Raw genomic sequence first — 9,180 nt, forward strand, 5'->3', positions numbered from 1 at the left:
GTTAGCTCGTCACATATTATAGCTAATTATTTAATTACTCTAATTTAAAGTTTTACTAGATTCAGCATCAAAACATAAAAATCTGGTGATTGCAGTGTCAGAAAGGAATAATATAATTAACGTATTTAGTAGTAACATATTAAACTGTTGATTGCACTGCATTAATCTGTAGAGATCACACATGGGAAGACACATGAAAAATATGACTGTATGGGCCTGCTGCTCCTTCTGGCTTGTGCTGTTGTTTCCATTCAAACCGAGCGGGTGCAGAGTTGTTGTAAAATGCCATTAAATCCCTTTGCCTAGGTATAAGGAATAATAGTCAGTCCAAGGAGAATCAAGCTCACATATGTTTTAGCAAGAGTGTATCTGGGTGCATGCAACCTTTTGGGAACTAGGTAGAAGTCTGTCTGACGATGGATCCTAAATCCCTTGGGGTAGCAGCCAGCCCTTCCCTGCCCTCATTTGGTGCTATGACACATGCCTCCATACTGTATTTCCTAGCTCCTGTAATTACTGGATGACTCAGTTACTGGTAGAAAGATTTTGAAGTTTATCATTTCCCCATCCAAGTAAGGAAATGTGAAATACTGCCGGACATGTAAAAAATACAGTTGCCTGGTAGCTAATGCATTAACCTGAAACTAGCGGTACTTTCCTGGCTGTCCAATACATCAGAGCTGAGAAGACGTATGCCCGTATAGCTCTGTAGCTACAGATTAGGCACAGAGCTATCTCGGCTTTATCCAAAAAAACCTCCCAAGCTAAAACAGCGTTAGTAAAATGGAAATGTCATCTCGGATTCCTCCACCGTGCTAACCTGCTCCAAGTTTCAGATGACCCAAAAGAAAATGAAAAACTTCAGCCTCCCACATTACAGGGCTTCTAACTTCAGTTGACTCAACTCAGGTCAATCAAAAGGGTGGCACGGGGCACTGGTACGCACCAGCTTCTCCACATTGCCAGAGAAGCGTAAAGCAAGTGGAGTGCACCAGTCAATCGGCTTTATTATTCGAGATTCCCAATTACATACATGTCCTCTTATGCCATCCCGACACTTCCAAAGTAAGTTAAAATGCTTTTAAGGACTAATTCATGCACAATGGATTTCCCTAGTGATTTAGTGCAAGGTTTTCTGCACCTGGAGCACAGTGGGTGCATCTACATGTGCAATTAATTTGAAGTAATAAACCCTGGTGCATATTGCGCTGGAGTTTGTTGCTCTCGGGCACCACGTTTATGTGTGCCCAGGGCTGCAGCAGGTTGAGCCAGGTCAGAGCAGCCTCAGCTGGCAGGGAGCCCAGGGGGTCAGCCTCCCAGCCCGGGGCTGCTCGGACCCAGGACACTGCTTTGCTTCCCAGTGGCCAAAGAGGTTTGTAGAAAGAACAGCAGAAGTAGAGTGTGGTCAGGATTTACAGCGAGGACTGGACTAGGCCCTTAGTGGCCCCACAATAGGGCACTGCTAAGGTAGTTCAAAGCTGGTTTCCACTGCCAACACATGCATTTCATCTCTGACACAGCAGCAAGGGAACTACGGGTCATACATGGTAATTGTGACTCTGTTCTGATGTCCGCTCCAACTCTATAAGTTACTGGGCACCCACAACACCCTGGTTTTGGTGGCCAATGAGGCGTTCAGTACAATCAGACCTACTCTTTTGGCAGTGGTCTCCAAACTTGGCTTCCCTGTCACTAGTTTGTTAGAGAAAGAGATGCTGTATGTGTAAGACACTGCTCCAACACCAACAGAGCAAGCACAGAGAGGGAGCTAGCAAAGCCTGCTCTAAGGACTGTCTCAGCCCTATAATGCTCCTGGCACATAAAGAGGGAAGTAGCAAACAGGCCACTGTTTCAGGACACCATTTGTACCTAAATCCCCTTTCTTCCAGGGAGAGGTGAACACAGTCAGCTTCGCTGAGGGCTTTTCCCCCAAATAACAGCACGGATTTAAAAAGTATGATTTTTTTCAAAAAACATGGGTAGGAAAATGCTAGTTTTCCAAGAAAGTGAATAGGAAGCAATGAGAGCCTGTTTATTTTGCAAGCTTAATAGGCATCACACACGATCCTACAGCATGGGGACAAAAAGAGAGCAAGATAGAGATTAAATCTAATAAAACTCATACCAATGCATGCACACACCTATTCACAGACAAATATGCATGCACAGTGAAAACTATCTTGGTATATTTTCCAATAATCATTCTGGGAACACTATAGACTATGTATTTTTTTCTACCAGTAGGCACACGGGCCTGTCTCACCTGTTTAGTGAGCACACATGTGCACCCTGTGTACACACATGCATGTGCACACACATATACACACATCAAGGAAGATGTTAGACCAGCCCCATCCTTAGCCCCAGATTAACAGCCCCCAGCCCTGCATTGTGTAGGCACCTTGGGACAGCAACGTACCTGCTTTGTATGGATGCTCTTTTTTTATCCCAGCTGAAAATGCCATCACCTTTGCTTTTAGCTTTTAGTTTTCATAGACTATTTATTCACAGACATTTCCAAGTGTGAACTTTACAGACATGCCTCACCTCGGAGACACCCTAACAGCTATGCAGCCGTGTTGGTAGCTAAGCAAACTTGGTGTCATTTCACAACAGTAAAAAGAGTGAGCGCTGAATTTAGACCGCAAAATGGGGCAAGGCCTGTCAATAGCTGGTTTTAGCTGCTGCAAGATAAATTCCTCTGATTGTATACTACTTGAGATGCTAGGCATAAATGAAGTATCACCACAATCCTAGCATGATCTATATTCTTCAAATTAAAATAAAGTGTTTACTTTAGGTTTTTTTTCACTCAATAACCAAATTCAAATACATTATTTAAAAAAATACATTTTCCCTTTCCACCCCGGTGCATTCAATGATTGCGGTGTGATTATTAAACACTTCATAAATAATAATGTGACATTTTCAGATTGTGCATCGGATTAAGCAGCTATTCTTCTCTCCCGGCCGGGGACCATGGACAGATGAGATTGCTGCAGACAGGGTAATCCTTGTGGCCTCCTCCCTTGGGATCAGGGATCAGAAGTAGCCCCCATAGCCCAATTAAATCCAAGAGGATATGAGCTGATCACCTGGGGCCGGATCCAAAACTAACTGGCATCCATGACAAATCTTTCCATTGACTTCCATGGGCTGGGGATCAGATCCATAAGTACCATTTGATTCATTTGCTGGAGAGGTCATTCTCCGTTGTCAGATACTTTTTCTGGGACGAGCCACGGTTTAAGTCTGTTACGATTAGTATTAGTGAATCTGCTTTGACAGCATGCAAACAGCTGCAGAGAAAGAAGGATCATGGGTTAGTTCAAAGCTTGCAAACCACACTGTCTTTGGAGGAAGCGGGTTGGAGGAGGCAGGCAAAACTGATAGACAAACTCAGTCAAAATCAGAGTCCCGTTGTATTTCGTGCTGCCTGGACACACAGTAAAAAGACAGTCTTTTCCTATGAAGTTTGCTTCCCCTCTATAACATAATAAGCCCATAAGAGGACAGGGTTTTCTGTAAATGCCATTTATTAAATAAAGTCCTGTGGATTAATGCTGTGATGATTCTGCTGCCCGGGAATCAGCCATGCTAGTAACCTGGGTGCCCCCTTACTCCCCATCCCAGATTTGTAATACAGAGCAGTGCAGATGTCAGCACCGGAGCAATATTCTAACCCAAATTCTCTCTCGGCTTGTGCAGCATTAAGACGAATTTAATCCCAGTTGGAAAACCAAACTATTTTTTTTCTGAGCACAATCGCCATTGCAGAAAATGACCAAAGCAAGCACAGCCCCTCATCATAAACCCTCCCCAGCCATCTGTCAGGATATTACTGACCTTTAATATTATGCGGGAGGGGAGTGGGGGTTGTCATTGCTGTAACAATGGCTTACTGCATTCGGATAATCTCGCTTCTTTTTTTGCCACTGCTAACACGGTAATCTTTCTCCACCTACTGTATGTCAATAATGCAATAATCTCTCTCCCCTTCTGCATCAGTAACACAACAGCCGCGCTCTGCTTTCATCCGTGCTGATGGAGTCGAGAATTGCAACAGCTCGTATGATCCATGTGAGCTCATCCCTACCTCCCATCCTCATCACATTTTAATTTTAGATTAAAAATCGTTGCTATCAGCATCATCTTGCTGTGGCTTTTGCGAAATAAGGACAAGAGAGTTATGAAGCTGCATTTGAATGCTGGGCTCATGGTTGATTTTCAGTATGCCTGACAGGGGTCTTGTTTCTCTTTCTGCTTTGGGCATGTCTTTCTCTCTCTATATCCTCACTTGAACAATTAGGGTTAGATTCTCAAAAAAACCTCAGTGGCCAACAGCTCCCCATATTCAAAAAGAAAGCTGTTGGGAGCTGAGCATTTTGGATAATGTGGTTCTTACATTTCCATCTGCAGACAATGGGTCAGATTTTCAGCTGGTGTAAACGGCCCTGTCTCCGCAGTAGTGGACAGAGCGTTGCTGATTTGCACCCAATGATTATGCTATAACCAGTCCATTATGATTATTAATGTACCAATTACCCTTGTTTTAAAGCATGAACATACACAAGGGCTCTGCTTGCAGCATGTAAAATATGTGATGGTTAAAAAAAACCACAACACTTTAAAAAAAACCCACCGCATAAGATATTTATATAGCCAAAAGTTGTGACATCTCTAAAAAAAAATATAAAGAAGAAGAAGGGAGATCTAAAAGCATAATCAAGTAAGCATAATATCAGAGAGCATATGGTAAAATGGTCTTGTAAAAGAAACCTTAATAATACATTGGCCCTCACGCGCTGATTAACATCACGGCCTCTGTATATTCTAGCGTGGATGGAGGCTTATCATTTTCAGAAATGCAGCTCCTTGTAATGATAGAAGATGAGGTTTTGTGAGTTATGTTGAGAATTATTGGCAAAGGTTAGGTGATTTCCCACTGGTGCTAGAGGGAAAACATCGCTTGCAAATTACCCGCATTTGTCAGTACTAATGCCCCATCCCCCCCGCCACCTAAGCTGTCAACATTAATAGGCATCTTTACAGCAAAAGGGGGCGAAAATAATCAGACTTCGACCAATCTTGGAATGAGAAGAGCAGTGCAATGCAGAGAAGAAAGGAAGATGAATAGTCTTGGTGTCCCTGTCTCCATTCATGTACCCCCCCCCCCCACTACGTGCGTGCCCTGCTTACCATGCCCTGCTAGTTTCCATGCTTGTTTCCCTTCTCTGTACCACACGTGTAGCCCAGGTTCCCTGCTCCTTTGGCCTAAACTTTCTCTGTGACCCACTGTGCTTTCTCTATAACCCCGTTCACACTCCTCTTTGCTTGGAGCTTCTCCTTTGTTAGGACCAGACATGACTTCCTTTCCTAGCTCCATGTCTCCATGCCTGCATATCCCCCGGGCTATCTCTGCGGTTGTCCTTCTCCCTTCCTTCTGTCTCCTCTCCCCACTGATGCTGCCCTATGAAGATCTCATCCTCTGGTGGTACCAAAATGTGTGCACTGCTAATAGTTCAGGAGACAGTCTAGACTGGAACGGAGGAGAGATGGGTCCATACCTGCCTCCACTTGGGACTTGCTGTGTGAGTCTGGACCGATGACTTCTCTTTGCTTCTTTTGCCGTTCCAGCCCTTCGTCTGCCTGGTCTGTTTAGACTCAGGGTGTGTGTGAGGCCCAGGGCAATGGACCTCTGATTCTGGTGAGAAACTCCATACTTACACTTAATTCACTTCTAGATTTATGAATGAGAAGGAGCTAATAACACATAGGCCAAAGCACAAGCCTTGACAACAAAGGCCTGGATCTGATTTCCCCCCCAAGGTGCAGAGCCATTCAGATCCGGGGCTTCATTTTAGGTTCACCTTCATGCACAGTGATAAAATACGGACATCTGCTCCTCAGCATTTCTCGGCACCAGCGGTGGCATTAATTTCGGTGGGTGACAATCAAGACAGAGGTAATTTTCCCTCGACTCCTCCTTCTGTCAAACCGAATAAAATGTAGCTCGCTTATTCACCTCATCTGGCCCCTCCATGATTAACACCAGCAAATGCAATCAGCCGGTAGCCACACAGTCCCCGACTATATTAATGCACCATCCGGAAGGGCCTTGTCCACTATCAGCAAGAAAAAGAAAGCCCTACCTTTCAATGTGCTCATTCTTCAGATGGCTGCTTAGTGATAAAAGAAGCCATCAAAGCAGACGGACAAGCTGGCCTAGGCAGAGAGAAGATTTCTGCTGATTTCTCAGGGAAAAAAAAATGTGCATTGAGCACTGTGTACATTCTGAGCAAATACTACTTAAGGAACAATCCAAGGTTTGACAGGGCCCCAGAGAGCAGTAAGCTCAGCAACATGAACTTCATTATCATGTGCATTAGTGCAATCCCATTTCCTGTCCCTCCCTTCCCCGCTCCGCGCAGCTGCCCTCAGCAGAAGATGGGCCGAGTTTGCCGAGCAGAGCAGATCCACAGCAGATCCCACCGTGGAATAATGCACGGGGAAGGAGGCACAGAAAAGTGCCTGTGCTGGTCCGTGCTGGACTGAACTGCAGCGAGGCTTTGGACTCTGCCGGCACGTGCGTGCCATGGTTTCTTTTGATAGCATCAACCGAGGATCCTTCCCCTGGAGGCAGGTTTATTAGGGACTTCAAACTAGTATTTTTAATGGTTTATCCTGCTGTTGCAGATGGCTAATATACCATGAAGTGTTGAATTAAAGGCCCAGAACCATTTCCCCCACCACTCACTAGCAGTTAGTGGCAAGCTGACCATGCAGCATTTTTAACCATGGATGTTTAAACAACTTCTTTTCACGCAAGCGCGTATATTTATGCAATGGCACATTATGCACCCCTAGGGCCAAACCCCCACCCAGAGGCTACATTGATTTACCCGTGCTGAGCATTTGACACTTGATCTTTAAGTGTCCAGATGCTGATGTAAGTAATAATTCAACTGCGTATTAATTTAATTTAGAATAACACTTAATAACATTCTCCGTGCCCTAATAGACAGTGCAGGCAATGATCCTTTTAGAGTTAAAAATAAATCTATGGAAAGAAAAAAGCTCTTCCCAAACTTACTCCCAAACAGGAAAGTGGAAACTACACCTTATTATTGCTACAAACGCATGCAAATTTGCATAGCAACCAGCAAGGCTCCATATAACGAAGCAGCAATATTTATTCTAGTGCTGCAACTGTGCCTTCATTTATGGCTCTTGATGATGACCCAGGACACAGAAGATTGCCTTTGACTACAGCAAGGGGCTCAGATGTGCAAGATCTCTATTATGCAGAGCCAGAGAAGCAATGGCAACTGATGGCATGAGCCAAAGCAGGTAGATAGAGTGGGAGATGCGTGAATAATGGGAACGCAGCTCTGAATCCCAAGAGAGATCATAACCTACCGTTGAGGTATATCAGAACAAAAGAACAAATCATTAGAAGTCGTGGATGTTAAAGTGAATAGATACCAGTGTATACCATTTCCAATGGTGTTGCATACACAGTATTATTTGCTGTCACTGTGCATGCCAGTCGCATGCAAAATATACATCTCGCTGATGCTCGTGTCGCTGGAAATATAAGGCCAGATTTTCATCTGCCATAAATCATTGTAAATAATCAATGAAATAATGGAGCTATGTTCATTTATACCAGCTGAGAGTCTGGTGTCTACACATAATCAAAAAGGGTACAGAAAGACAAAAAAAAAATGAAGGGTAATTTTACCTGGACCATATCTTTGACAGAGGTGGTTGAAAAATTCAATCTTGGAGCACCGATTTCCCTAGGAAAATGAAGTTTTGTTGCTATCAAAGCCCTTAATGGGAACATATTGATTCTTGTGAATGTTTTGATGGGAAAAGTTCAAAATGCAGTATCCAGGTTTTTTTCCTCTTTCAATATCCAGTCTTTTGCTTTACTTGACTCTCCTTCCTCATTTCAGCCTTCTCATGTCAAGTCAATATTTTCCTTCATGTATACTCTATTGAAATATCATTTTAATATTTTGTTTAGTGTCTTGGACAGTCAGCTGACTGGGCAAATATTGTCAGCTGACTGCATATGTTTTGATCAGTCAACGATTATAACAATTTTACAAAAAACTAATTTTTGTATGGGGGGTTTACAGAAATATGATTTTTTAAATTGTTTTTTGATACATTTCTTAGTGGAAAATGTGTTTTTTCTGTTTATTATTTGGACTTATTGGCATTTTTTTTACAATTGACCAGTCAATTGACTGAACTTTGTTTGACCGGTCAAATACCCAACCCTATTTTGGACCAGGGATGTCAAGTATACAGCCCACGGGCTGGATCCATCCAATGGGACCAAATGAATTGTCAATTGACTGCATATAATAGTCCCCTGTATTAGCCTGTGCAATTTTAGCAGTATCAAAATCAACCATTTTGGCACTTAGACATACCACTGGTTCTGAATTGAAAGTGATCAGACTTTTCATTAAAATGGATATTTTAAAAAATCAGCTTTTTGGTTCCAATTTTGACTGAACCGTGAGAATGTCTCACAAAACAGGTTTTCCATTTTCCAACCACCTATAATACTTCATGTCCTCAGAGACCACCTCCGACTGCATACAGCACACCAAAAGGCCTCTATCCCAGCTTTCCAGAGGACTAGGACCATTGTCTGTATAACATGAATGTGACCAGCACGTGACAACTGGATCTGAGATTTCAATCTGCAGTGCTACCGCAAATAAGAGCAATTCTTTGTATTTGGATGTTTGTATTTCTAACTCTTTGCACAACCTTTATTTTTTTTCATACTGTTTTATAGCATATATCGTAAGAGTTTACTCTCTCTTTTACAGCACAAAAAGGACAGTGCTCTCAGGTCAGTGCCCAGCATCATCAGGGCCCAAAGCAGCAATACTGTGGAAGGTCCAATTTCACCTCTGGTTTCTAGCCTTGGATCAGAGAAAGGATTCAGAGTTGCTTGTGAGGATGGTGAATGCACAGCCCGGCCAACACTAGGAGCTGTGAGGGCATGGAGTAAGCTCGGAAAGAATCAAATCTTCAGAGATTTTAGCTGTTAAGCTCTAACACTTCCCTACCAAGCAGACAAAAATTGTGATTTTTCCAAGGATTTATAATGGGGCCAGAGTTGGGCACAAAGGGCACATTTGTGACACAAAG

General features: G+C 43.2%; 1 long non-coding RNA gene across 2 annotated transcripts; it reads right to left on the reverse strand.

Annotated features, from left to right (window-relative positions):
* Nucleotides 1-218: 218 nt before the first annotated feature.
* On the reverse strand, nucleotides 219-6,369 carry LOC109282435 (uncharacterized). Of its 2 annotated transcripts, none has more exons than XR_002089412.2 (3): nucleotides 6,153-6,369; nucleotides 3,096-3,299; nucleotides 219-302 (listed from the first exon to the last, which is right to left on the reverse strand). It is a non-coding gene; the product is annotated as an uncharacterized LOC109282435 (long non-coding RNA). The 2 variants fall into 2 exon arrangements; XR_002089411.2 differs by lacking the exon at nucleotides 6,153-6,369 and adding an exon at nucleotides 3,847-4,086.
* Nucleotides 6,370-9,180: the final 2,811 nt, after the last annotated feature.

This window comes from Alligator mississippiensis, chromosome 9 (genome assembly GCF_030867095.1).
Source record: "Alligator mississippiensis isolate rAllMis1 chromosome 9, rAllMis1, whole genome shotgun sequence".
Classification (NCBI taxonomy): Eukaryota; Metazoa; Chordata; order Crocodylia; family Alligatoridae; genus Alligator; species Alligator mississippiensis.